The sequence below is a fragment of the Periplaneta americana genome, chromosome 10 (assembly GCF_040183065.1).
Source record: "Periplaneta americana isolate PAMFEO1 chromosome 10, P.americana_PAMFEO1_priV1, whole genome shotgun sequence".
NCBI lineage: Eukaryota > Metazoa > Arthropoda > Insecta > Blattodea > Blattidae > Periplaneta > Periplaneta americana.
The window spans coordinates 63,216,550-63,244,062 of NC_091126.1; positions in this window are offsets into that span (position 1 = coordinate 63,216,550).

Genomic DNA, 27,513 nt, shown 5'->3' on the forward strand with positions numbered 1-27,513 from the left:
TTGTAAAAGATGATGAATAACAAGATGTTCTATGAAGAAGTATACTTAGCGTGCCACAGACAAGTGATCTGGTATTTACGTCGTGGTTAGAGTATAGATAAGAGAAACGAGAAGAAAGGTAATTTGGTGTTAAGGTGTGCAGAATTCGAAAGAGTAAAGACAAAGAGTGTAAAGTTCTGCGTTCTTTAAGTCGGAGCCACGAAAGACTTGCGAAGGAAGGTGATATGTGATCATATCGTCGGAAGTTGCACACATATCTGACGCACATATTCTGAGCTCGCTGTAACTTGACTGACAGTTCAGAACTTAGGTCACTTAACAAAACGTCACAATAATCGAAGTGCGGCATTACTAGGGTTTGTACTAGGATAAGTTTTAGTTGCTGGGGCAAGAAATTTCTCAAGCGACTCAAACAGTGAATGGAGGAACAGATTTTTTTATCGTTTCTTTAACTTGAAAATTCCAACTTAGATTATTATCAAAAAAGAAGCCAAGTTTTTTTTACGACAGATGAATAAGGGATTAGCGTGTTGTTAAGGGTAACAACTGAAAGATTACTGTTATTAAGGGAGTTAACTAAACGCTTATGTCCAATAATTATGGCTTGAGTCTTACTTGGATTAAGTGCGAGTCCGAAATTGGCCGCCCAATTGGAGACAGTGGCTAGGTCACAATTTAACTTGTCAATCGATTCATTAATCGTATTGGGTCTCGAATGTATGTAAAGTTGTAGGTCGTCGGCATAGAGGTGATATCGGCAATACTGTAAGTTCTTTGATACGTCATTAATGTAGATAGAGAAAAGTAGTGGTCCTAATACGGAGCCCTGCGGCACTCCTGCCTTTGTGCATCGCCATTGGGAGAATTGATTATCAAGTGAAACACACTGTTGGCGGTCCCGTAGGTAGGAGTCCATCCAGCTCAAGGTATTGTCTGACAGGTGCAAAGCCTTCATCTTTGCAAGAAGCAAGTCGATATCAACAGAACCAAAGGCATTGCTGAAATCGAGAAGAGTTAGTGCCGTTACTTCACCCCTATCCATAGCTTCACGGATGTCCTCAGTCACTTTAAGTAGGGCTGTAGTAGTGCTGTGTCCATAGGTCTGTACTTACAGTACAAATTTAATCCACATTGGCATGAAAAAATTGGTGTTGAATCAAGGAAGATAAAACTTAAGAAAAAATCGATTTGAATGTAAAAAGAATATTTGTGTAAAAAATGTAATTAAACTATTTACACTAATGTTGATTATTTACAGAGTAACTATACACACTATTTATAGAATAAGTCAAGTAGCACATGGGCACATGGCCATATGGTCATTCAACAGCAGCACAATGCAAGTTCTTTTCCGCTCTCCACTAATAACATTTACAAATAAAATATGTATATATACGAGAAAGACGAAAAAAATAATAAACTTCCAAACAGAACTTTTAACATCGACACTTTTTTTTTCTGTCATTTGAAATTTAGATACCGCTACATTCATCTAGTTACTTCAGGGAGTCAACTTTAAATAAAAAAGTTACTAGATTTATAATCAGAAATTTGTACAAAAAATTCATTGATAACAAAAACATTTTTACAACTCACGCCTCTTACAGCCTCAATTTAAAAAGACATTAAACATATTTGTAATTATAATTCAACAAAATCTATTTGGGATATGAAAATATACATTCCAAAGTAGTGAAATAGATTTTTCTTCTTTTTTTGAAAATGTTCATGATTTTTATTAGAGTCTCCCCTTAAAGGAGACATAAAACACGAAAGAGAATATAAGATGCAGTTTCGAGCATTAGGACCATGGTAGAACATGTTGGTACAACCTTTTCAGAAGGTAATTTGAGTAACTAGATTCAAAGAATTAAAAGATAACACGGACTTTCAAGTACTGGGCAACTCACCCTGATAGAATCTGCAAATAGATAGGAGGAGATATTTGGAATAATGACACATAGAAAACCGAAAAGGAAACAAACTTTCAGGTATTACTCGACCAAGGCGAGTGGAGCCGCGGGCGTAATGTGAACTATCGCGATACTGTATTACGAACGCAGGAGCAGTAGCGCCAGGGCTCCGGGCTGCAGGTCTCTATCGGCCTTGGTCGAGTAATATTATGCAATGCGTCCTGATAGAAACCACTGTAGAAGCAAGAGCATTATTGGCGATGTTCAGTGTGATCTGAAGTAAAAAAAAAAATATATACCAAAAGAAAACTAACTTCGAATTATTAAGCAATGCGACCCTGACAGAACCTATTAGTAGAAACATTAGAGGAAGCGTTTGAATTTATCAGACACAAGAAATCCAAAACAAAAATAACTTTCAGGATTAAGCGGTGCAACCCTGACAGAAACTGAAAATAGAATCATTAAAGGAGGTGTTTGGAATGGTGAGACATGGCAAACCAAAAGAAAACGACCTTTAAAGTAATAAGAAATGCGATATGTATGTCGAAGACCCTGGCTCTTCATAATTTTCTTTTTGTCTATTTTCTTTTTATTTAAATGTACACACTGTACGTTCTTATATTTTGCCGCCAGAGGCCATTTTCCTAAACTTTGCTTGTTTTGTAAATTTAAATTTTTTCTGTTTTCTTTTGTTTTTAATTAACAGAAACAAAACATCCATGCCCGAGTGATTTTTCATCCTCTATACTGGTACGTGAAGTTTTAGAACATAAATACCAACATGATAAAAATTGTAAGTTTAGTTCTAACCCTTTACCATCATCTGGATAAGATTTCACTTTAAAAACAAAAACTACGGATAAAAATTACTAAACTTTTAAACGTATACAATCATCAGGATAAGATTTCCCTTTAAAAACAAATACTACGGACAAATCACTAAAATTTGAAACGTATCGACATTTTGTTTTCCCGTCTAGACTCCTCATTCTGATCCGGCTACAGCGGTCCAGGCGTGGTAATCACATGTGATTGAGAAACGTTCCAATAATGTGTCACCTGTCCGACGTCCCGTCTGCACATGTTTACAGTTTTCGTGTCAAATGCCGAGGGCTTTTAAAGCTTTTCCCCTTCCACTCTTTAAGTTTTAAAAACAAAACCTGCGAAACACAGAATTATAGCAAAAATACTTAAGAATGCATCTAAATTCTTCCGCTTTTGGAAATATTAAACCTTACATAAAATAATACACACTCATATGACAACATTACAGGGCCTATGTATATATCGCAGTTCCAGAAAAATATTTTCGTATATCGAAAATCACATACAACTTTCGTAAATTAAAATATTTCCAACGCTGTTTTATTAGTTGCAGATATGAAATTTTAATAATATAAAATAGTATCGAAGTTTCTGTAACTATTTATGAAAATATTTTTAAAGCACTGTTTTACTGAGAAAGAGCATATCTTTATAGATCACAATTTTAGAGTTACGACACTATTTTACTGGGACTGCGATATAAAATGTCACATAACATAATATCTCATATAACGCATAAAGAACCACAACACACACAAAACGCATAACAAACATAACAAATAAAACACAACACATAAACATAACACAAATGAAACATAAAACATATAACGTAACGTACGTACCATAACATAAAATATAGCATAAAACATAACATAACATAGTGCTGGGTTTGCAGTGAAAGGCCTGTCCTTGGGCAGGAAACTATGAATGAATGAACATAACATAACCTAACAACATAATATAACATAACATAAAATTGAATCGTGTGCAGTAACGGTTTGCATGTCGGACTGCGAAACTTTCGGTCCGGGTTCAGATCCCTCTTAATCCGAAATTCAGATAATACTAATAGGCCCAGGTCCCAATTATTTCGGACTAGCGGGTTTCGACTTTATTAACTTTATGGGACAAGTTATGTAGTCATAATAGAAGTCATAACTTTTTATCATACATGGTAATACTTTACGGCAGTGGTAAAGGGTGGGGCATAGGAACCAAGCGTTTTTAAAATAGTCATAAAACAGTTAGTTTTTGTTTTCAACACATTTTATTCGTAGAACAACTTTTTGAGAACATACCATTTCAATTATGAGCGGAAAATTATATCTGGCATGTGATGTCCGTCTTTGTTGACGCATTGTTTAAGGCGCTGACGAAAATTCACCTCTATTTTCCAGGGGATCTCTGTTGATTTGGGTGATGTGTTGACGTACTGTGTCCTTTAATTCATCTAATATTCGGGGCTTATCCTCGTAAACACGTGCCTTTAGGTACTCACATAGAAAAAAATCACGTGGACAGGTCAGGTGACCGAGGGAGCCATGGAACATCACCAAATCTCGAAATGAGACGATTGGAAAACAGGAGGCAAAGAATTGCCATTGACGCTCTGGAGATATGCGCCGTGGCCTCATCTTGTTGAAACCACCTAGCTTGTATGGGTGTAAATGTAAATCGCAATGCAAAATCCGTCTTACCGTACGATTGCTGAGCGGCCTGGGCTGCGCAGTATCGCTTGTCTGACTGAAAATTTTCTGGAGTACGGACTCTGTGTTGAGGGCCGGGCGATTTATTCTTCAATATTGCGCCTTTCTTTTTAAGATTTTTTAACCCAACATAAGATTGTGTCACGCACGGGAACAGAATAATTGCGACTAATATTGAATCTGTAGCAAAACTCACGCCGTATCGAGGTCACCGACTCGCCATTTCTAACAAAACAATCATACGCAAACATACGTCCACTGCTCCATGATGCCGACTGCAGGTGAAATGCTATGAGCCACGGAATGGACTGTCACATGCCGCACGTCTCTCTCTTTCATAATGACCGAGTACACGCCATTTAAAAAACACTTGGTTCCCATGCCCCACCCTGTACTATAATGTGGCATATTATAAAAGATTTTACTAACGATAATAGTTATATTTATGCGGCATGATTGAATGTTTGTCACAAAAACGAACGATAGTGAGATTATCCACGAGTTGAATACTACACTTTATGGCATCTTAACATTATACATTGTAGGAAATAAATTATGAAATAATTCGGCATCCATAGCTGACATAAGTGTTGATATGTTCGTACCGATCGTATCGATTAGTTCCGCCTGGCATTGGCATTGAACAAAGAGAAATGAATGACCTTGTAGTTATTACAAACTCTAGTTATACCTTGGGTATCAAATTTTATCTTACAAATGTTCCTTTATTTTGTTAATAGAATTTCTGTAAACCGAAGAACTGTTTTATGTGATATGAAAAAAGTGATATAAATTGTTAAAGATTAAAAATAAATGATACGTTACCTTCTTTCCTGCATTTAATTCCTTGTTACGTGGCGCGTATAAGCGGTAAGCAAGATATCCAGACGAGTTGTATGCATCCCCACCCAAGCGTTCCGGTATTCTTTCATAGCGAATACGTCATTGCTATTATTGGCACGCGTGCCATAACAAGCCGATTACGCTCGATTTTGGATGTAGTAACAACTTGTTAATAGCGCTAGGATGGCACAAAGACTGTTTATTATGTTGGAGTACAATGCTGTAACTATACGGAGTCTCAATTCTGGTGGTGAATACGTTGAAAAATAACTCAACCATTGCTATATCTGTTCCAATAAAACGTTTGATGAAATTTTGTTCTCTATCTGTAAACGGCCCCAGGGAAACATTTTTTACGGCCTTTGTAATTGCGTTCGAGTGGCAAAAATTTGTGTAAGCAATTCTTTTGGCATTATTAAAATGATGGAAGAAAAAAGATTAATTAGTTTATCTGCCCCCATGAGAATGTTTGCTTGTAAGTACAAAGAAGAATACCATATTTACCTTCTTCATTGACATATCCAGACGAAATCGTGCCAATTCAATGAGAGAAGCTTGATGATATACACAAACTAATGCGTTACATACCACATGAATATCAATAATTTTGCAATAATATTCAGTGGCCTATTGTGGAAAAATAATTTCATTTATATGTTAATCCAAAGTATTAAGTACACTGTAGGCCTATGCATATATTATATATCTAATTTAACAAATAGACTTTAGTTGAACTGAAATTATGCTACAACAATTTCGATTTCTTGCAGAAACAGCACATGTCAAGCTAATGTATATTGATTTATTTCATTAACAATTTATTAGATTACAATACATTTGGTATAAAACGACACATCTATTAGGCTTCTGTCTGAAGAAGCCAGTACTATAACCAATGATGTGGTCTACCACAAGTAATACCGTTTTTTGTGTCTACTGAAAAATTTAGTTTTCATGAAATGTGCTGTTTCTGCAATCCCCGGTTCATATATAACTTCTTGTAGTACAATACACTTGTACGTCCACGCTATGGAGTAACGCTTTCAGCAATCCCCGATTCATATATAACTTCTTGTAGTACAATACACATGTAAGTTCACGCTGTCGAGTAACGCTTTCTACAATCCCCGGTGCATATATAACTTCTTGTAGTACAATACACCTGTACGTCCACGCTATGGAGTAACGCTTTCTACAATCCCCGGTTCATATATAACTTCTTGTAGTACAATAAACATGTACGTTCACGCTATGGAGTAACGCTTTCTGCAATCCCCGGTTCATATATAACTTCTTGTAGTACAATACACCTGTACGTCCACGCTATGGAGTAACGCTTTCTACAATCCCCGGTTCATATACAACTTCTTGTAGTACAATACACCTGTACGTCCACGCTATGGAGTAACGCTTTCTACAATCCCCGGTTCATATATAACTTCTTGTAGTACAATACACATGTACGTTCACGCTATGGAGTAACGCTTTCTGCAATCCCCGGTTCATATATAACTTCTTGTAGTACAATACACATGTACGTCCACGCTATGGAGTAACGCTTTCTACAATCCCCGGTTCATATATAACTTCTTGTAGTACAAACACCTGTACGTCCACGCTATGGAGTAACGCTTTCTACAATCCCCGGTTCATATATAACTTCTTGTAGTACAATACACCTGTACGTCCACGCTATGGAGTAACAGTTAACATGTCTGTCCGTGAAATGAACGGCTCCTGGTTCAAATTCTGCTTGGGACAATTTGCCTGTTGGTGGGGTTTTTCCAGAGTTTTCCATCAACCCATTACGAGCAAATGATCGGTAACTTTCGGCGCTTGACCCTGGACTCATTTCGCTGGTATTATCGCCTTCATCTGATTCAATATAAAAGTACTACTCGTACATTACTACAAACGCTATCATGGCTGTAATCCAAGGGCTCGTAGTCCGAACACAGAGCTGCTGATCTTTCAACTCCCGGTCTGCTGAAGTCGTGTGTTTACCCGCATAACGAGCAACGTAAGGTAACGTAATGAGACGAGGAGGTTATTGTGTCGACTGCGATTTAATAACAGAAATCCCAAACTTTGAGCGCAAGTTGAGACAAGTACAAAGCAAGAGGCTGATTACTTGGGCTGCAGCCATTCAGCTGCACCCATTCATTTCTGCCTGGATGGAGAGGCCTGCCCAATCGGGCGTCTGGCTTCCATTCATCTAGAGTCTCCTCATTGCGAAATTGAATCCCTGAGGCGGAGAACATGAGCGGCCATTTTGAATTGCCTAAATCTCCTTTTCTCTCCATTCATTATTCATGTATATGCCTATGATGTAATAAATATCGTAATTTATAATAAACTTTATTCTGCAATTTATTTTCGTTATAGCGTAGAGCAAGCCACAGGCGTAGCTCAGGCGGTAGAGATTTGCCTGTTGATTCGGACTGCGCTCGGTCGTCGGTTCGATTCTCACTCGAGCAGGTTCCCTGGATAGAGTTTACCGCTATTTCTAGAACAATTAGACGAAGGGAAAAACAAAACAAAAAAAAACCAAAGGAGAAGTAAGGAAATATAGAAAGAAAGCAAAAATGAATTCAGGAGAGAAGAAATAGGGCAATGAAAAAATGGAGAAAAAAGAAACGACACGCCGGAAAAGAAAAGATGAAATAGAAAACTCAAGAAATATAATAAGAAAAGAGAAAAAGTTATGTTTTATTTAACGATTCTCGCAACTGCAGAGGTTATAGGAGCGTCGCCGGATGTGCCGGAATTTTGTCCCGCAGGAGTTCTTTTACATGCCAGTAAATCTACTGACATGAGCCTATCGCATTAAAGCACACTTAAGTGCCATCGACCTGGCCCAGGATCGAACCCGCAACCTTGGGAATGGAAGGCCAGCTAGAAAAGAAAAAAAAGGAGACATAGATCAATAAATATTTAGAAGGAATAGAGAAATGAAAAAGGAAGAAGTAATAAGAAACTAGAGAGAAAAGGAGAAATAAATATGAAAGAGAGTAATAGAGAAATGAGGCAATGGAGAAGGTAAGGAAACACCAAAAGGAAGGAATATAGAAGTTAATAAGAAAGAAAGAAAAAATTAATGAAAATAAGAAATAGTGAAATAGAGGGCTGGAGAAAAACTGAAGGGAATTATAGTAGAGAAGAAAGCGTAACGTGACTACGGGCCAGTGCAATGTCATTTCTAGAAAGACTTATGTGCCGTATATGTGGCAGCTATATATTTTAATGAATCTGTAAGTCTTGGATAAGATCCTATTTAATTTGAAAAACTGTTCGCTATTCGTATACAAGGATGTTTGCTTATAATATTGACGTACGTATTGCAAAAAATCAAAATAGATGAGATTCACTCATCATTATAAATGAAATCGTTTAAAATATCTGTACGTAATCCTACATGAGTCGTGTCAACGACGCATTCGCATGTGTAGCTATAGAACCAATGATGCTACTGTGCTCCAACCAGAAGAACGCGTCTGAACAACGCTAGGGACGAGACGCAACATCATACTATGCTATAGACCTATTCGGTATCTCGTGAAACCTACCTGCGCGTCAGGGGCAGAAGAAAGTGGAACGAGAATCTTCCCTCCCTCTGCGCTTCTACTCGTAGCAAGCGAGCTGCCTTACCCCAACCATAAGGTTCTTACTATATGCTACGGCGAACTGAAGCATTTGGTTTCACGAGATAACGAATGACCTATACTACTCACTGAGAATACAACAATCAGGTACTAATACGTACTGCAATGTGCTATTGAACAATACGAGGGCAATGTTTCAAAGTCTAATATGATGGAAATGCTCATCGTATCGCCAGCTAATCACAAATCTGGAATCCACATGCGAACTATAGTTCACCCTGCACGCCACCCAGCTGTACAGTGGGATGTCATTACTGTCATCAGTAACTAATATCTGTGACTTAAACTGAGGATTAAGATAGCACTGTTGCAATAACCACTGATAAAAACGAAACTCTTAGTTGATAATCGTTTAAATCAAGATACTGGACACGCTGGAAATGGTATGGACGAAGTAACTGCTCCCGCAAGGTCCTATCAACTGTCCAATTTGACACTCCAACACCACGTACAATATCTCGTATGCTTGCACTCGGATCCTCATTCGCTATTCGCAAAATAGCTTCCTCTGCCGCCAAAACTTCATTTGATAACTGTGGTCCCCGGTTTTCCAGTTGTTGCCAAACTTTCAAATAGAACGGGCTGTAAGGTGTAGAGTTTAAATCTGGGAAATTTTTTCGTTTGCTAAATTTTCCGGAATCGGCTGGTTGTGTACAGTAGTGGCAAAAAAGAACCGGACCGACCCTTGTAGCTAATTTCAGAGTCTTGTTCACTTCAGAGCATGATAGACTAGTAACTAAGACTTTCGTGGTTCGAATCCTGCCTGGGAAGGAAACTTTTCTTTGTTCCTTATTCAAATTTATTCCCAATACTTTTCGAATGCTGGTAAAATTGAAGTTCTGGGAATAATAAGTTAATTAAGTAGTAAAATATCGCTGCAATCGAAAAGTATTGGGAATAAATTTGAATAAGGTACAAAAAAAATAGTTTCCTAGCCAGGCAGGATTCGAACCACGAAAGTCTTAGTTACCAGTCTATCGTGCTCTGGAGTGAACAAGGCTCTGAAATCAGCTACAAGGGTCGGTCCGGTTCTTTTTTTCCCCACTACTGTACTCGACCTCCTGTCAGATTAAGTTCCGGATTTTTACCGGTGTTAAGAGGCGGTCGAAGCGTGGCTCTGATTTCATCACCTCATTCTTGTGCCAGTAACATTAAAGCGTGAAGCTCTACTTCCATGTCCCAGGTATTATGCAGAGTGTAAAAGTTATGAACTGCGAAAAAAGTACTAGTGACAAACCATAAGTTACTGAACAAAAAGTCTAATAACATTTTACTGTAGCTTTTGTGGCTCTCCTAGGAAAGAAATGTTATCTGTGAGTCTGATGTTTCTGGAACTGATAGTAGACAGCACTAGCGGCCGGTGACCGAAATCCTCGGTGAGGCCATATGCAACTAGTTTAAGTGCCTCCGGTAGGAAATGTTTATTCACGATATTAATTAGTACTGTTACTATATTATTAATGCCATTATTACTGTATTATTATGCCTATTATTATTACTATTATTATTATCATCATTATTATTTACTTACGGGCTTTTAAGGAATCCGGAGGTTCATTGCCGCCCTCACATAGGCCCGCCTTTGGTCACTATCCTGAGCAAGATTAATCCAGTCTCTATCATCATATCCCACCCCTCTCAAATCCATTTTAATATTATCTTCCCATCTACGTCTCGGCCTCCCCAAAGGTCTTCTTCCTTCCGGCCTCCCAACTAACACTCTATATGGATTTCTTTGTTATTAATGTAAAATAATGTCACTCACCAAATACGTTTTTATGATGTGACTTTGTTTCAGTGATTGTTTGATGTGATGAAGCAATCCATATTATGCTCAGCTGAAAAAGTATTTGTTGAAATTCTCGTGGGAATATTTTTCAGATCGTTTAAGCTTTCAGTAGACACACTGTCTGTCTGTCTGTCTGTTTCTTTCTTTCTTTCCACTTTATTTTTTTCCTTTGACAGCAACAAACAAGGTTTATTTTTTTTTAGTTCATTTGGACCACATTACCATTTAACCATTTATGTTGCCCATATCACGATGCAATAGAAACTCGCGTTTTAAGATTATCTGCAAGACAAAATTGTCGGCGATGGCATAGGTATCTCGGTAGGCTGTCTCTTTATTTAAAACTTCCTTTCCTTCAATATGATTTCTTCTCGAAAAAGGACACACTAACAATGAATTAACTAAATCAATATTATTTCTCCCATCTATTTCTATTTATATTTTCCCAAAACATATAACAACATTGAACCAGACTCCCTATTGTACTAAGAAGTACAATAATACAACACACTCGCTTAAGTCATAAACTAAGACGTAAGGGGAGAGAACAGTGTGGGTCTCTGCCTGCTAAACAGCGAAGATTTTCGTTATTTATGGCCTATTTAGGAAGACAAGTCACCACTGCTATTCCAACCCACATTTCACCCTTGAGGCCGGCTCATGGATAGAAGGAGTGAAAGCTGACAAGGCCACGAGGCCAGACGAATTGTGCCTCAGCTACAACGTTTCAAGCGCAACCTCAAAGCCCGCGAAAACATACGAAATGCAGAAGCCAGACCCGGCCCGAGCAATGCTGCCTCAGGAACATACTTTACTGCAAAACAGGTCTATATACAACTCAAAATTTTCAAATACTTCTACAGCAATATATGCTTCATTCAAATAACTAATATATTATACAAAACACAAAATTTTATTTCAGTTAAGCCAAGTGACTAAGGCCTGGCCTCACTTGCCTCAGTTAATCAGCCGCCACTGGTAGACAGTCATTATTTACTTCGATCCACCACGTATATTGCAACTGTGGTGATAACCTTCTTTACAAATCAGGGTAATCTGTTGTCTCTATTGTGGCGGTACGGTGTTAGCTTGTGTTGCACTGAAGTTCATTGGCAATGACGTTCATATTTACTCGAACAGTAAATATTAAGACAACTATCAATCCTAGGAACATGATATTTTAGAAATTAAAAACAAAAATAGAAGTAACAGCAAAATTTCACTACACATTTTGTTTAGTAGACCCAGATGTTCCGTATGTATAATTTTGGCAGTTTCTATCGTTCACACCCTGTATAATAGATTAGTACAGAGTGGCCGGAAAGTGGTCGCGAAGGGTTTTGTGGGTAAGTTTTGTAATCATTCACAGGGAGTAATAACAGGCATTGCAAAACGAAAAAGCTACGAGCAGCTGTGAAAGATGCCTTCACGTACGCACATGAGCACCTGATTATCTCCACAAAACATATGCAAGAACATGGCGTAGAATTCAACTGTGCTACGACAATGACGGTCTCCATATCGATTTTCTAAACCCTTACCCGTCAGGTAAATGTCCATATCAAGCAATCTATCATGGCCATCGTATTTCCCAAAACAATCGGAGGTACACAGACTTCTGGGCTCCTCTGTATTGCTCTGGATATATTGATAGAAATCTTACTATATTATCTGATCTCCATCCTAGAGTTATATCCTCCTGAGTCCTGAGAATATAGTATACTACACTACACTTCATACATTATTACGATATAAGGCGTATGCGCAGAGACCCGAAGTATAGTATAATATACTTGCATTTGTGCCCTAACTATAACTTGCAGAATTTTTTCAGCATTTTTTTCTCATGTCAGTAATATTTTTAAGCGTAGAAGTATACTGAACTTTAAAAAGAAAACAAATGTCTCACGACTCAGGTGGATATACGTGTTTATCTGGCGAGGCGAGGGTTTTTGCCTCTGTATGAAATTTCCTCGCATTAAAGTGACACTATTTATACTTACTAAAGATGAGTAGCACTTAAGTCTAGACTAAGGTAACGTATCAGTAGATTTTATTTTACTAACAAGGACTCAAATGATGTTATCCCCATCTGTTACACTTCCCTGATTTGCGACCGAGATACTGTTCAGAAATTTTACACGTATTAACTAATACATCTATGGCAATATTCTATAACTGAAGACTCCGGACCAAGTTGAACACTCTGAAAAACTCTCACCATCTTGAAATTTCTTAGTTTGTTGTGCTACATCCGATCAACATCCATAATCTCTTTGTCGGCTGTAACGAATGATTCCTTTGAAGTCCCTCTTGAAAGGTATGAAGAAACTCATACTACGTCTGAACTGCGGATTTGGAGCTGTAAGTATATCTCAATAAATTTTATTCAAGTCTTCCACGTAACTCTCGCGAAAGGGGGAGATATTACCAAGCACGAAATGAACAATGTGTGTAGATTTTATTGTATGAAGTATTCCTTTGCTGCACGGAGGACGATTTCGCTTATGAATTTCAGCTATTAGGAACATTCGAGAGAAGGAAATTTAATTATTCAATGTTGGTTGTTTAGACGGATTTTCAGCGTAATAGTGTAGTTCTCTTTGAATAGCATATCACAAATAATTTTAGACATCAACCCCTTGGAGATATTCCTTTACGGAGAGCCAGATGGATGTACCTCTCCACTACAACCACTGATTGTTCTACTGAATCTTCTATCTCCGAGAGGGAATGTAAAATGACAGAAATAATTGTGGTTACATGTTCAGCCCCGAGATAGTACAGAGATATGGGGTCTTCTTGCGGTCACCAGATCCACAAACTAGCTCAGTATAGTAGAGTTCTCAATCGTTTGGGTTTTTCTCACATATAGCAATATCTACAGCAATTCAGTGGGGAACTAGCTAATAAAATTGAGTTTAATTTGAACACAATTCAAATAAATTATTGAGAAGAAAAGGTTTCATAGAATTTCAGTAAATCTTTTCACAGGCCTCAGTAAATATTTTGGACAAATGGTTACTATGATATAATAAAATAAAATATATATTTTACTATACTAAACTAGAATAAACTACACTGCACTATCATATCATGCCGTATCATGACATATATCATATCATATCGTATCGTATCATATCGTATAATATCATTTATCATATCATATCATAATAAAATAATATCATATCATATCATATCATATCACATTTTTATTTTAGTAGGGGAGAGTCGGGTAGTATCGGACATTGGGTAATATCGGACAGTGCGTTTCTTTCATCTACCACCATATGGTAGTACCTGAATGACATGGTTACGTTTTTCTATGCGACATCACAGAAACGTAACCATGTCAATCAGGTACTATCATCGTGTGGTAGATGAAAGAAACTCACTGTCCGATATTACCCGATGTCCGATACTACCCGACTCTCCCCTATGTTATTTTACAACATTTAATAACATCTTAGGTTATTTAGCGTCTGAATGAGGTGAAGGTGATAATGCCGGTGAAATGAGTCCGGGGTCCAGCACCGAAAGTTACCCAGCAATTTCTCATATTGATTTGAGGGAAAACCCCGGAAAAACCCTCAACCAGGCAATTGCCGGACAGGTAATCGAACCCGGGTCACCTGGTTTCGCGGCCAGACGCGCTAACCGTTACTCCACAGGTGTGGACTCATCATATACCATACCATATATATTATATCCTGTCATATCATATCATATCATATCATATCATATCATATCATATCATATCATATCATATCATATCATATCATATCATATCATATCATATCGTATATCACATCACATCACATATCATATCATATCATATAACTTTACATTACATTATAGTCCACACCTGTGGAGTGACGATCAGCGCGTCTGGCCGCGAAACCAGGTGGCCCGAGTTCGAATCCCGGTCGGGGCAAGTTACCTAGTTGAGGTTTTTTCCGGGGTTTTCCCTCAACCCAATACGAGTAAATGCTCGGTAGCTTTCGGTGCTGGACCCCGGACTCATTTTACCGGCATTATCACCTTCATATCATTCAGACGCTAAATAACCTAGATGTTGATACAGCGTCGTAAAATAACCCAATAAAAATTACATTATATTATGTTTCAGGCACTTCCAGTTCAAAATATAGTCTCAAGTTTATACTCTGCTATTAAGGCAAAATTTTGTCCAAATCTGACATTTTTTGTTTTAGCGCTAATTTTAGCGAAATTCAGGTTTTCAAGATAAGTTGAATGTTTGTGAAATTTTAATTTAAACTGTGAAGAATATAAGTTTATTCTAATTCGCACAAATGAGTACATTAATTTTTACAATAAGCTTCGGTGAAGCTAAGTGTCCTGCAGGCTATACTGTTGGCGGACATGGCAGCGAATGGAGTTAGGTGGATTTACGACTTTGTTTTAAGTTGATAGAAAAATTTTAAGAAAATTTTTTTGTTATTAAAATATAATTTCTTATGCGATGATATTTATCTACAATGTGTCAATGCAATATTCAAACTCCATTTCAACATTAAATTTTGAACCTAGGCCTAATATTCAAACCATGTACAGAGTGACATAATTTTTAAATATATAAATTAGCAGGAAATTAAAATCTGCATATTTCTGCCATCTGTTGAGATATTGGAAAACTAACTACTGCATAAAGGCTCAGAATGTAAGATACCATATTATACGCTCTGTATCTCATTTTTTTGACCAAAATGACACTTACTATGTTTTACACCTGAACCCCTCAACATATACATATTTAGGAACTCCTTGCTGTACAGACCTCTAACTTGTGTAGTTACTTTCAATAATGTGTCTTGCACAATGAGTCATACATTTTGAATGCAAAATACTTTTTTGTGCGAAATAAGCACTTTATTTTCCCTATAATAGAATTTCTAGCTGTATTATCTGATATTCGTATTACTTATTATACCATGTTACATTACATATTTTTTATCTATTAATTACATTACATTACATATATTTATAGCGATTTTACTCGTTTTTATCACTTACGCAGATCTGATCTTCAACTCATGTAAAATACTGAAAATATTCTGCATTCAATGAGCTATGTGACTGTCTGTGGAAGTGAATTGAAGTCGTAAGGCTTTTGAAGAGGAATGTGCACGTGATGTCCAAGAAATATCACAAATGATGCTTTATAATTACACGAAGGTCTTTTATGAGTGAGAGCGTTTTCATTACAGCCTTTACGAGCCGAGGCGTCGTAATACCACCGCGAAAGAGCGAGAACGATCCCCCTGACTCGTGTCCATTCATTTTTGTCGCTAGTGTGAATAATATTTTTAGCCATTAGAGCGACATCTCGGCACCAGGGAAGTTATTTACTCGGAAATGTGTTCCTTCAAGAATGACCCATCTGCTACACAAACCACTTGAAGTTTTGAATTTATTCCTCATGTTGATATGTACTACGTCAAGTCGCATTCTTCTGTCAACAATCAATCTCTGCATGAGGTAAGATGTCAGGGCTGCTGTATATATTTAATAATTACACCGTTCTGCATGGATTTTGTTTGTTTGTTTGTTTTTTTTTTTTTTTTTGAAATAAATGAGCGCATCTGAATCACAATTTCACAGTGATTACACAGAAATGAAATTCGTTTTAGCGTACAGAGTCAGAATTTTTTACTATTTAAAATTTGATGTTTTCAATATTTTTCGTTATATAGTAATATTACTTTATTCTCGTCATTTGTTAGAAAGGCACGATAGCATATAATTTAAATTTTATTACTTAAAATGTGAAATAATATATTTCATTATGTTTCTATTTGATATTTATTAAAATCTACTAACTATATCCGCCCTTGGGGATGTACAAAATTGTATCCTCCCCCTTAAAATGAACCGAGGTTAAACATCCGTTGTTTATTCTTAGAGATTTTTATCTGTCTGCACCCAACCTTATCTTTAAACAGGAAGTTTAAATGTTTAGTGTCTCAGGTCATAAAAATTATGAAGGAAATATTTACTCTTAGAGATTGCTATTAAAACAATAGAAGTGCAATCTAGCTTATGAGGCTACAGATATTTCCTTACTGAGATAATAAACGTATCCCCTTTTAAAAGTCATTTTCAAATTAGAGGTTCAGTTTTGTATTGTTGATTGTCGTGTAAAATTGAAGTGTGCGAGTTCTCATTTTTCTGCGATAGTACAACTTAATAGTGTTGTTTCATAGAAATGTCGAAACGTGGTTGTGTAAATGATGAAAATTTGTTTTGCTAGATATGTGGGTCATATACGTTAGTAAAACAGACGCAGAATATAACATCTTTTGTAAACAATACTTACTTTCAATATTTTGACATTAAGTTAGGAGACCAGGATAAATTTTGGTGCCCTCAAAATTGTGTCGTAGTTGTGTTGAAGAGTTGAGGATTTGGAAAAAAAGGAAAAGGAACTCATTGCCCTTTGATATCTCTATGACTTGGAGGGAACATACATGATGCAGGACTATTGCTGGATGTTAAAAAGAGAATGTTCTGAACAACATGCAAGGAGGTCAAAGAGGAGAAAATTTGAAGTGCAATATTGAGGTAAGGTTATGAGTGTCCTTATAATTATTAGTTAATATTAGTTAATGATTAATTAGTGGCAAATAGAAAATTGTGGCCTAGGTTTTCTCACAAGATTCTTGTTGAAAATAATTTTATGACGTTTCACAAAGCTACAATTTCATTTCTAGTTATTCATGAATTGTCTGAAAACCTGACGTGATGGGGGAAAATGGAGATTATTTTCGAATTCAGCACAAAATATCCGTTTAGAATCGGCTATAAGATTGGAAACAACAGAAAATAAGTTTTTAAATGCAGTGGTGTTATCGAACTGCTTATTGCTATTTAGGCCTATATTATCAACATGCATAAGATCCGAGACACTTCAGCAACCAATGTAGGCACAACTTGACTCTAGATTTCCTTCCACATAGTACACAGACATGCTGTGAATGTAAACAACGACGTCAATGTGCTGCATTATATTCTACTGTTAATAATACAATCTAGTGACGGTTGAAAATGAAGTAGGATACATAACTCACAAGTTTTTATGTCCTACGGCGTTAGCGTTACAATGAACAACCATGTCCATACTTGCAGCTAGTTCGAAAAATCTGTTCACTATGAATTGAAAATGCACTGTGATGGCGTGAGTTCGTTTGCAAAGGAGAGGTGGAAGAATACTGTACCGCTGATCACGAACCGGATTGTACAATAACGCAGAGGTAAACAAAACTCAAAGCGCCACCTCACTCCAACTGTAATCCGTTGCACTGTAACTTCACTTCATTCTTAAGTTATCTCTGATCCTAAGCCTGATTACCAATATGTTTTGCAGTGCTATTTAAAAAGAATGGCTTCAATTCATGTGGTAACAGACGGAGAAATTTTATAATAATAATAATAATAATAATAATAATAATAATGATAATAGTAATAATAATAACAAAATAAAACTTTATTGGCAGAACAAAGATATATAATATCAATATTATTGATTTTGTTTATATAAGAACTCTCGAGCACCCCCAGAAAGAGTAAGTTACATACTCATGCTTAGGAGGCATTCCACATAAATAAATGTTAAAACATTTTATTGAATAACAGAGTAAAAAGTAATATAAGAAAAAAAAGAAGAAAAAAAACACATATCACAGCAACTAAACTTTAAATTTTCTCTGTTAACAGCAATATTTTAAATAGAGATTCTTTAAATAACGAGCATTAGCAAATTGTATGTTTGGGAATTTGAACAAAAGTTTTATCTGCATGAAAATTTCATTCTGTTGTAGGAAACTCATTTCAATCAATCTACTCTCCTCAGAACGAAGCGTTTTGTCTATTAGAATTTTGTGACAGAACAGTGAAACTCTTACCATAGCTGTATATGTTGGACAATTGGACAATTCCAGTAACATTTTAAAGTAGATTGTGTCTCGAACCATTTTCATGCCATTGGTTGGCATGCAACGATATAAATGATCTTGCCTTACACAACAGGCCATCTAGATCTCCAGACCTATAAGATTTCTTCTTTCAAAAGAATGCGAGACATTTTATGTTTGCCGTACCTTCACGCAGTATATCGAGGAACTAAAAAATCGAATTTCATTTTCATGGAAGGAATAAGAAGACAACACTGCATCATGTTGAGATGAATACGTCTACAATCTCTATGGTATTTGTGTGACTATCTAGTCTGGATCAAATTACGAAGTTGTCACTTTCCAAATATAATAATTTTAATGTACTATGAACAGGTGCATTTTACAAAGATATTTTGTTTGAATTGTTGTAGCAGTAGCAGTAGCAGTAGCAGTAGAAGTAGCAGTAGCAGTAGTAGGTTTATTTTGCCTGACAGAGTTAAGGCCATAAGGCCTTCTCTTCCACTCAACCAGGTTTCAATAATATACATGAAATACAAAATTAGATTACAAAACAACACAAAAGAAGATACCTTAGTAACTACATAAAATATAGTAGAAAAATACAAATAGTCAAGATCAGTTACATAATATAAAATTAGAAATAGTCAAGATCGGTTACATAATATATAAAATAAAGTAGAAAATTACACATAATCAAAATCAGTTACATAACATAAGGGGAATATATACACACACACACACATATAAACACACAATTTATAAGATCTAAAATGCTCGAGATAAATTCGACGATTAATTCACTTGACATATATTATACAATTAATATACTAATACGAGAATACATGTGGATTACAAGACATAAAATGTTGATTAGCAAAGTCGTACTAAATGGCATACAAATACAAATGATTAAGTAATATATCAAGATAATAAAAAAAGAAAAAAAAGAAGAAGAGAGAGGAAAAAAAAACAACTTGGTCACTTAAGACTATTTAGAAACTTCCGCAAGAGTCTAGTTCTGTTCAATAAAAACATTTCTAAGTAGAGTGTGCTTAAAAGATTTTAGACTCTGATTCGTATATGTGTGTGATTAATAGGGAAAGGGATTTGGAGTATTATAAAGAATGGTGAAACGTAGTATAGATATTCGTAGATCAGTGACTGTCAAGCGAGCTGCGTCACAGAGCATGGACGAGTACAGTTCACTTCATACAAACTTACACGCAACGTGCTGTAAACGTATTTCAGAATAAACATATGGAATAGTTTAATGACATATAGTGGCCTACATACATAATCTGCATTTTACTTTGAACTACATGTGTTTTTCTTGACAACGCATAAGACACCAATAAACAACATACAAATATACATAATTAAATATCAATCTCTGCGTCCTCGCGTGTCAGTGGAAATATTGATGGCTGGTAGTTGTCTTCTGTATGGAACTCGACTCTGAATATGTGTGTTTTTCTGTCAGGAGCGTGCTAAATTAAAACCTTTATTTACAATATCATGAAATATGATAATATGTACACAACGTACACTACAGTATTTAGAATATATATATATAATACTACAATATTTACAACATAGCCTAATAGAGTATCATTAAATGTTGAACAAAATGTAGAGCCAAACGAAATGGTATTTTCAATTAATGCTATGTTTTGGTGATGAAACAATTATTCCTGCTGTGCCTTGTTATAATAAATTGTAAATATCATTTTCAAATTTTGTAATCACAACTTTGCTCTTTTGCAAGGAAATACATTTTTTTAACATGGAAAAACTCCGCTCTACATCTGCAGAGACAATTGGAGAGTACTTGAAACAAAATACGTCAATTAAATCCACATGTTGAATGACGTCATTGGGACACGTGTTTGTTAGTGCATCTGAAATCCGACTGAGAATACTGTAGCTATCATTTTTAATCAAAACTCTGTTCATTTTTTCACCAACACGTTTTCCTACTTCACCTTCTACTGCTCTCAGTTTATTTACAATAGTACTCATAATATTTATTTGCTTAACTAGTTCTACTCCTGACTGTACTAATCGAATAATGGCATCCGGTAAATATAAAAAATTTGACTTAATATCCATGATTTTTTTTTATTATTCTATCATTTAGCAGTTCCTGGCATATTTGAATCGCAGTCGAAAGACTGGACCACTTTCTTCACAGATTGGAGGTGATGTGCGTAATAATAATTATTGCAAGCTTCTAACCATGACCCCCATCTCTTAAGAACTGGACATGGGGGAAGCGATAATTTAGGGAATTGTTTCCTAAATTTTGATACTCGATCTTAGCTTTTACAAATATAATCTTTCAATTTTGTATTGTTAGTTGGTTTCACTTTCGGCATTGTACATGCACTTCACTACGCTGAACTGCAAACCTGCATGTTGAAGTTCTTATGCGACAACTGTCCCGTTCACCTGTTGTTGACGTGCAGAGATCTGCGAGTATGTCATGGAGGGGAGGACTTGGTATGAAGGGTTGTAAACAAATGACTGTGTAGATGCCAATACTAGCTTTTACTACTCCAAATTCCGTTCCCTAGTGATTAAGTAATAATATTAATAACAAAAATTACCTGTCTTCATTACTATACGTCACTTCGCAAGATATGTGCCTGACGTTTTTATACAGCTAAAGCATGAAGGCGCGGGGAGAGTAGGAGGAGCTAAGGATAAATGCACTTAATACATGTAAGGAAAGATTGAACGAACGCAAAGCGAGATTAGGTTCTACAGATATCTGGCAAACATGACCCGAACATATGGCCTCTTACCGGTTTTAACAAATTCGGTTATTTTAATTTACATGCTTTACTCCTACGTGCTGTTGGATGCCTATAGAGTAGAGCGAAATTTGTAATATCTTGATATCCTCCCTCATGATGAAACATGGAATGACATTAACACGATGGTGGTGGATCAATGGGATGCCACGAAAACATATGCAGTGCTTTATCTTTAGATACAGTGACAATAATAAAAAGGGAATTGTATAGATTATTGGTGGAAAGGCATTGGAGAAACGGGAAAACCCCGAGAAAATCACTCACAGCCTTATCTTTGTCCATCACAAATACAACTCCTCCATTGCCGACATTTGAATTCGAGTTCGCAGTATTAGTAAGCACGAGCATTGCCAACCGAGCTACCAACTGAACGATAAAATAAAATGTGATGTGATGTAGTTATCACAATCAATATTATTGATTCGTTTGTTTAATACTTCAACACATACTAATATAGAGAGCAGCATTTTGTTCAATTTAGCTCTACAATTACTCTGCTAGTCGTTTGTTTAGATGAGTGGTGTTGATACTCTTACGGGACTAACGCTACGTTACGTCAGCTGTGAACTGAGTGGCATAAATTTATTCAGCAGCTGGAATTCGTTTAGAAACAGAAGCAGTGGTATTCATTTTGAATGTATACAAATTTTGTTACATTTCCCCAGGTTTCATATTAAATTTTACGATTTATTCTCTATCTAGGGATTCAGAACGTGATTTGCTATTAATGCAAACGGGTCAGAGTACGTCTAACAAATCAGATATTTTAACGAGTATGAAACTGAAAGTTGTATGAATGTTCATAACAGTAGCGCATAACAAACCAAACATTCCTAAGTTAATATTTTATAATTCATAAATATTTTGGTTTCCATGTATATAATATTATTTTATTTCACCAAAATTATTTCAGCTCCCGTCCATTGTTCTAGAGGCTATTGTGTTTGTGACTTGATCTAATAATTGCGGGTGGAAACCCGAGCAAAGAACATCAATGATTCGTGATGATGATAACACAGTCTACTATATACAGTCACGAAACTTGAGTTTTGAGGGTGCTAGAAACAATAGACTGTGACGGTTCTATTTTGCATTCCCTGTAATAAGGCGATATTAGCGATCCTAGTGGTGAGCAACTACCTAATGTTTGCATATTTACTACGTATTGAGCTTCGCGACTGTATATACTAGACTGTGATGATAACTCACACGGTGGATACCCGACATTTGACCAAAAGACATTAGGACGGCAAAATGTCACTTGAATGACTATTTCTGGAAGGAACTAAAATTGCCTCGGTTGCCTACGTCGAAAATTTGAGGTACGCAAAAGGTAAACTCTTTTCAAATAATGAGGTATAATACAAAATGTACAAACGATTTCTCTTGTATGACAATATCTATTATGTCTGTGATTTTCTTCTATTCCTCTTCAAATTCTGTGCCAACTTCTATTGCCTTATTTACTTAATCCAATCTTTTTCATACAACCAATCAGTACTAGGGTCAGTAAGTAGGTGAACTTTATATAAATGTGTGCTAGGATCGGGTAATTTTTGTTTTCTGTTATACCATCGAGGTGTCATACGGACTGGACATACTAACAAAGAATTATCAGACTCGATTTCTGGGCCCCGGAAGACGCTGCTGTCTAGAACCAAGTGTGCCAATTTATTGTTGCATATAACATAAACAATTATAGATTTCGATCCCCTTGCTCCCCAGGTGAACTCTCTTTGTGGTTGAAAAATATATTCATGATTTTCAGTTGATTATACAGCACAAAGTTTATTATACAATTTCCGTTTCGATTGCAAATACTCATCGAATATGCCAATGTTTCGTTATGCTTTAGTTCTTCCTATTCTGGCATTAAAATCCCCCATGATTATGATGAATTTGTTTTTATTGACTTTATTCAAGATATACTTTAGTTTCAATAATTTCAAGGAAAAATTGACCCGGGGCAGGATATCGATCCCGATAATATATTCGTTACTGGAGGTATGTTAACAGAAATCCACAATTTAAGTCACACAGTATTTGTGTGCACTCAAAGTTGGGATCTGGCGTCTCGTCAGCCCATTTGCGTTGTGTGGATATAAGGGAAAAATTGTGACGACGTCGTATATAGTTCCTGGGGGTAACTCAGTCGGGAGAGCACACGTGCGCTAACAAGCAAACGTTCTGATGGGGGCAGATAAAAAACATAAAATGTTTTCTTCCACCATGTTAATAATTTCAAAAGAAGTGCTTATACAAATTTTGGCCACTCGACCGCAATTACGAGGCTGTCCAGAAAGTGATTTTCCCTGGGGCCGTTTATAGAAATAAGCACAATTGCATAGAAATATTTATTGAAACAGATACAGCAATTGTTGCGCTATTTGTCAACATATCCCCCATTGGAATTGAGACATTTGTCTTACCATTGGATCAATTTTTTTGTGTCGTACAAGTCAACCGCCTCAGATCGGAACCAACGTTTGACTGCATTTGCACCTCTATGTGTGGATCCCATGATATGAGAAATGTCTCAATTCCGATGGAAAATATGTTGAAAAATAGCTCAACAATTCCTGTGTCCGTTCCAATAAATTTGTCCAATGAAATTGTGTTTTTTTTCTGTTAGCGTCCCCTTGCGAATTTGTTTTTTACGGCTCTCGTAATTGCGGTCGAGTGGCCAAAATTTGTATAAGCATTTCTTTTGACATTATTAACACGGTGGAAGAAAAAAATTAACTTTTTTATCTGCCCCCATCAGAACGTTTGCTTGTAAGCGAAGGATCTCGGGATCGGTACCCGGCCCCGGAACAAATCTTCCTTGAAATTATTCGAACCTGTTTTACAGGGAGCTAGTACCCGAAGCCAGATTTTCATTATATTTTAGTTTGTCAGAAATTTATGAGTCTCGTCACCAGCTACTCCTCTTGTTGCATAAATACCTAGTATAGTCAAGTAGCCCCTAGATATTTTGAGACTTACTTGAATAACTCTTTCATTCCAAAAATGATATTCAGTTATGCCATTCTTAAATATTTTGTGTATCATTACAGTAGCATTATTCCTCTTTTGCTTGGACATTCTGTTTTACACCCAAATTGAATTTGCAAGTAATTTTGTGTTATGTATTTCCCCTAATTTAAGGGCTATAGAATATATTTAAAAATAAAAATGTAATTTATTCTCAATTAAGTGTAGATTTTATGCCCGTAAAATTAAAATATATTGCAAAAAAATTAATTACTTTTCCGCTCTTTTGAAAACAGGAGTTTTTGTAAGAAATTAGGTCAGTTCTACAGGTATTTGATTTAATTAATAACACTTTGAATATTTACCGCGAAGTACAGGAAATTCGCTCCTGATTACTAAGCAGGTTCACAAATATAATTAGGGCTATGATATGAAAATTTAAAAAGTAATACGTGTTCCAGCAGCTTATACTGAACAGAAATGCAGCTGCGGAAACCATAAACTAAGCAATTTACTTAATTATTCAACAATGCGGTGCAATAATTAGCCATATTCGACAGTGAAGAATGAATTTTTTTAACTGAAAAATAGAGTATCAACGCTTTAAGTAAGCTCGGAATTACGTGTGACCTGTTTTAAAGCCATGAATGTTTACTGGTAATCACAGTGCAGGCAAATGAACGCTGGAAATATTAATCCGAATGACTATTAAGGGAGGGCGAAGCTCTGCCCGGAACTTGGCCAGAGGGAGGTAATCCGCGAACTCTCAGGTAAGTGGGTCAACCTCCCGACATTCTGGGAATACATTTAATGTTCTCTTTCAGTCAGAAGTTACTCCATTTACAAAGCATATTTGTTTCTCATTTCAAGTTTACACCTAATATCAGTTTCATCCCAATGTTCAAAATAATTTTAACCAAATTTTTGCAATATTATCACTATTATTAGTATTATTACGGTATTATTATTGTTATTATTAATTTATTTTCGTATAAATGTACGCTGAATATGTAACGTTAATGAAGAAGATAACAATTGCGGAGCTGGGTGCAATATGATTGTTAGCTAATTAAGACTGTTATTGCTTACATAACTGATCTTAAATATCTCAAACCTTTATTATTATGTCCCGATTTGTTAGTTTTCCCGTCTCACTTAAATGTTAGGAGACGTTTGTAAATCTCAAATGCGTAAAACTGTTGTTCCAGCGAAATGTAAAGTGACGCCATTTCAATGGATTGTATTTCTATGCAATAACAGCGTCAGTGAGAATTTTAAAATCATATGTATACAGTACTTTATTTATATTAGTACTACAACATCAGAACGTTATAAAATCATTAATTTTATTAATATACAATCCCTAAGAATAGATTAATTATTACCAAAAATAAAGATTTTACCCCTAAAACTATTAAATCTTTTATGCTCGACCATGCCGAAATGTTGTAATTATACACCTGGTAGTAGTCCTTCAATGCATGTCATTAAAGTACACCTATTCATTAAAGTTCAGGTTTTCGATTATTCTCGGATTTTCAATCGAAAGGCAACTAGGGAAACGTCACGGAGGATGGAAATCCAATACTGTCGCAGAAGGTTATGTTCTGCTACTATAATAATTAGCGTTAATTGTAAATAATATTCAAATAAATTCAATTTGTCATCTCGTTTTTCAATTCTAAATCAATTTCCAGCTTATATCAAAATTAATGTTCATGTTATTCTCTAGATTATATCAAGGTCAATGACACATTCGTTCCTCGGAAAAAATCAATACTATCGCGTCTGCGCACATCTCACAATTTAGGTCATTTCCGCTCCTCACTTACATAGCCATAACATGAATACTTATGAATAATTTCAAGTTAGAAATATGGTCGAGCATAAAAAGTCGTATGAAACTTGCCTATAATGGTAATTAAGATGCTCGTATGAAAATTATGAAACTCGCTTGCGCTCGTTTCATAAAAAAACATACTCGCGTCTTAATTACTACCATTATAGGCTCGTTGCATAATGTACTATTATAGGTCATTCGTTATCTCGTGAAACCAAATGCTTTTATGCGCCGTAGCTTAAGAATCTTATGGTGGGGATAAGTGTGCTACGTCGGTAACTTTTTTGTGCTGGCAGAAGTTGATTTAGTAATTAAAATAGAGTAAAGTTACATTTTCCGCATTCTTCTGAGAAACGTAAACATATGGAACTCGACATAGTGTGAAATAAAAGCTTTTCGCATTAAAAATAATTAAATTATAAAAATCACTCATTCTAAATCAGGAAAGTCGAAATGGTATAGTCATTCACTCCGTGGCATTATGAAAATATCTGACAATCACGCATAGAAGCGAAATCAATATTTAACAGGTGGTAAATTGAGTATTGATACGCCAATGCGCACGCCTCTTTGCGCCATTTGCTCAACCCTGACGGTGCCGCATCTTGTCTCATTGCGCTCACGTGCGGAGCCCACGTCATAAATCTGGAGCAACATGGGCGCAAGGATTTGTGTTACACCGGGCGACATCGATCGCACACACCTGCTGAATACCAGAGCGGGCAGACGCCCTCATCTTCTGAAATATGAGCCTCTTCTTGACAACAGATGAAACATTCGTTAATACGACTGTTGAATCCCTTCACCCACTTAGAAAGCATTACCTGCTCCATTGTTGGTCGTCAGAATGAGTTCTGGGCCCCTCTTTTTGTTCTACCGAAACAAAGTTTTAGGTATTTCAGGTTTTAATTTCCTTCCTTTTATTAGGGGAAAGTAACATCACAAAAATTTTGTTACAGTACAAATATCTGATTTTTGATTTCATAATGGCATGCCGCGTATACTGGCTTTCCCCTTCAAAAACATTTCTGGAGTTTTCCCATTACAGTTTTATGAATAAAAGAAAATTTAATAAGAAAGCGCATATATATAGTGTACAATTAAATCCCCTGGAACGATTCACAAGTTCCCAAAACTGTTTCACTAAAATAAATTATGTTCTTAAAATAGTTTTAGATGTCATCAAGTTCTTAAATTGCATTGTATACA